Below are 3,710 nucleotides of genomic sequence, written 5' to 3' on the forward strand. Positions count from 1 at the left end.
TGCCACCACTGCCTGGCTCAAGTCTTCTATTTCAACACCATTCATTTGTACCATTAATTTAGGTCTCTGATCATTAACCATTGTTTGCCAGAACACACATCTTCCAGTACTCCCAAATGCACCTGTTCATTCTACTGGAGTGGCTTTGCCCTTGAGGTAAGGAAACAGTAACAGCTGAGCAATTCTATCACCTACATTAATTTGCATCTCCTTCTCTACATATGCCATGATTCTAATTTCTTCCTCACAATCACCATTTATAATACCAGGATGCATAATACAGCCTTGAAAAGTCAATCTACTTCCCAAGATTATTCCTACTGTCCCTGAAGGTAAAGGGACCATAAACATCAGTGATTATTTGTAACATTCAACCTGTGGGGATAATGTAACAGATTTATCTGAGGCCAGATCCAAAGCTGGGCTGCCTTCAGTAGCATGCATTAAATCATTGGTACCTAGTCTTCATTTTCCTGCAAGTTTGTTGCCTCCTGGCTGATCAAAGAAAGCTCCAATTGTTTGCTACAGGGCCTCGAGCTAACAGGCCCCTCCTTTCATTACCCAATGGCAAGAAATTACCTCATGTGTCTCTCTTGTATTGACAACCCCTAGACCAATGTTTTCCCTTCCCACAGTGCCTACAATGCCCTGGAAGTCTTGGCACATCATCACCATCCTGGCCGGAAGCTCCTTGTGCTCTTCTCTGAGTAGCATTTACTCCAGCGTGAGTGCACCTGTTATTTTTGAGGTCTGGAAACCTTACAGTTTCTTTGCAAATGGCCCAATTTACCGCAATTAAAGCACTGGGTGTTTTGATATCTGATACCTCTAGCTATAGCTTGGCCTATGGTACTGTTTTGATGCTCCGGAGAGCTAATATCAACTCTCTCTCTCATCCGCTCATCTAATGGGGCTCCTCATGCTTTTAATGGTCTAATTGCTCTCTGACATTCAGTATTCGCATTCTCATACACCGTGATCCGTGTCAATGCCTGTCTGGTCTCAGGATCTGGTAGAGCTCTACCTACAGCTGAACCCAATCTCTGTAAGGATTCTGTGAAGGCTTCTCCAGGGCCCTGAAATACCTTAGGAAATGAAGTGGTGGTTTTACCAGGCTCCTCAGCCACGTCCCAAGCTCTTAGAGATGCAACACGACATTGTTCAATTACTACATCTTCAGACCGGGTTTGTTCTCTTAAATCAGCGTAACGCCCTTCACCAGGCAATTCATCTTTAACATTTAGCCCCCTTGTCATGTTTTATTGTTCTGTTCTCCTGGCTTCATTTCTCCACCACGATAGCCACTGTAACTGTTGAGCAGCTTCTAACACAGCTGACACCAATCCCTTCCAATCTTGGGGAATAAGTCTATGCTGCGAGGCTCAGTTCCTTAACATTTGTTTAACAAAAGATGAATGCATATAATAGGATCTTTAAAATGATTTAAATCTAGCATGTTTCCTGGACGCCATGCCATCTCATCATGAGCCTCACCACCATCATTAGCAGGGAGATGTTGCACACAGACTGGAAAAGCTGACGGTGTCTGTGCAGCCCTAGAGAAGTCCTCTAGCGGAGCACTCGTCTCCAAAGCCCTTTTGGCCTGTCTGCTTTCCCATTCCTCTAGAATATTTTTTTTTCTTGTTGTTTTTGAGACGGGGTTTCACTGTGTATCCTTAACTGTCCTGGACTCGCTTTGTAGACCAGGCTGGCCTCGAACTCACAGCGATCCACCTGCCTTTGCCTCCCAAGTGCTGGGATTAAAGGTGTGCGCCACCACCACTCGGCTTCCTCTAGAATCTGTACAGCCTCTCCAGCTTCCCGGTTTTCTCCGCCCCCTTCCCTACACTGGTGCTCTGAACACCTGGTACATGGGGCGGGGCGGCAATTGTGGGAAACACTGGCTCTCAGTTACCAGGTGTTTTCCCTTTACCAACGGCGCTTTTTGCTTTCCAAATGCTTGAACCTCTACCCACAAATTCTCTAGCTGTACAGCCAACTCTGCAATCCTTTCCAGAATCATAGAATTTACTGACCCTTCCAGCTCTCATCTCTTTAAAAAAAAAAAAAATGTAATACAGTAAAAAGACAAAGAAAAACCAGAAAATTCCTTCTGGGTATAAAGCAGGAAAGAACTTTGCAACAGCAGCTGTGATTTTGCCGACACCCTGAAACAGCATCTCTGCATCCTCAAAACCTGTGTCTTCCTCCACAACATTAGAAGTTAAGTTGCCCATTATGCCCAAGCACACTGGGTGCCACCTGTAGGCTTCGACCTTTTCCAAACCTACTTTATTTGAGGTCCTTTAATGCTTACACCTCCCTTCCAACCCTCCAACCCTAGATAGGAGAGAGAAGATGCTAATGGGAACAGGAGAAGCAGACCTTTTTGCATTCGGTTCCTGGGAGTAGTTCCCCTGGTGTAGTCGGCAGGATTTCAGCAGACCAGCAACTCAACCACAGTTGCTCCTGGAACCTGGAACAGCAGCCAGAACCCGGAGCCCTGGAGCGTTCTCTGGAGCGGTTCTCTCTAGGAGCATCTCGAAGTGGAGCCAAGCAATACCAAGACCCAAAAGGACCCCGCCTCCTGTTTTGGGCTTCTATATATATATAGCTCCTCTCAGAGTCTGCACTAAGATGTTTTTCAGCTGGCAAAACTAAGCCCCCGCATGAGGTGGTTTGTTCTCTAGTGGATAAAGATCACCTGATCTCTCACAAGTCTGTTCTCCATCCCACACTTGGGATCAAAACAAAAACATGTTTACATCCACTACACCTGATCAACCACCAGTTCTAAAAATACAAAAGCTCAGGGCAGGCAGGCAGTTTCATAGGTGGAACCACAAATATCTCAGCATTGTGGGGAAGTCTTATCCCACCAGGACCCCACTCTAACCCCCCCACCCTACCCCCCACTGGCCCGTTTCCCACCCCCTTCCCCTCACAGACACCTCCTGAGAGACAGCAGTGGGCAGTCTCTGCCATCTTTAATGGCCAGTGCGGTAGTCAGAAGATACACAAGTAGATGGGACATGGCAGGGGGGTTGGTCCAGGGTGGTCACAGCTTGGGGCCAGAGTGTGTAGCGAGGCAAGTGTCCTGGGTTAGCAAAAGCTGTCTTTGGCAGGAGGCCCCACAGCCAGCCCTGCCACCCAGGGACTCCACTCCTCAGCTTGCTGCTATTTGCCAGCGTTTCAAGTGGTCATGTCATTACTTAATTCTCAATGCATGGGGGTGGGGTGGCCTACATCACCAGTGGACCTCAGCTGCCCCTGCATTATGGAAAGGTCAGGTGGAGCTGGGGAGGAGACAGGAGGCCATCCCTGCTAGGCATGGCCCTTAGCCTGTGCTCTACGGGATACATGGAGGAAGTCCTCCACCTCAGATGGGCACACCCAGGTAGGTCAGCACTGTTGCTATGACTACGGGAGAGGCCTGTGTAGACCTGTGTAGAGTTTTCCAGACTTAATGCTTTATGTGGGGGGAGGGTGACTGAGAACAAGAAGGGGACAGAGTGGGACTAGGGACTGTCACTTTCCTCTAAGATTTCTAATATTCATGAGGCGATGTTCCCTGCCCAGTGAATGAAAGCCACATTGAAGCCATGGGACCCTTGTGATAGACCCACACACCCACACACACAAAGTGGGATCAGAGGGAAGAGAGTCAACTGGGACTTTTGGTCAGCCATTCCGGGTTGCTTTGAGCCTGA

The sequence above is a fragment of the Acomys russatus genome, chromosome 19 (assembly GCF_903995435.1).
Source record: "Acomys russatus chromosome 19, mAcoRus1.1, whole genome shotgun sequence".
Classification (NCBI taxonomy): domain Eukaryota; kingdom Metazoa; phylum Chordata; class Mammalia; order Rodentia; family Muridae; genus Acomys; species Acomys russatus.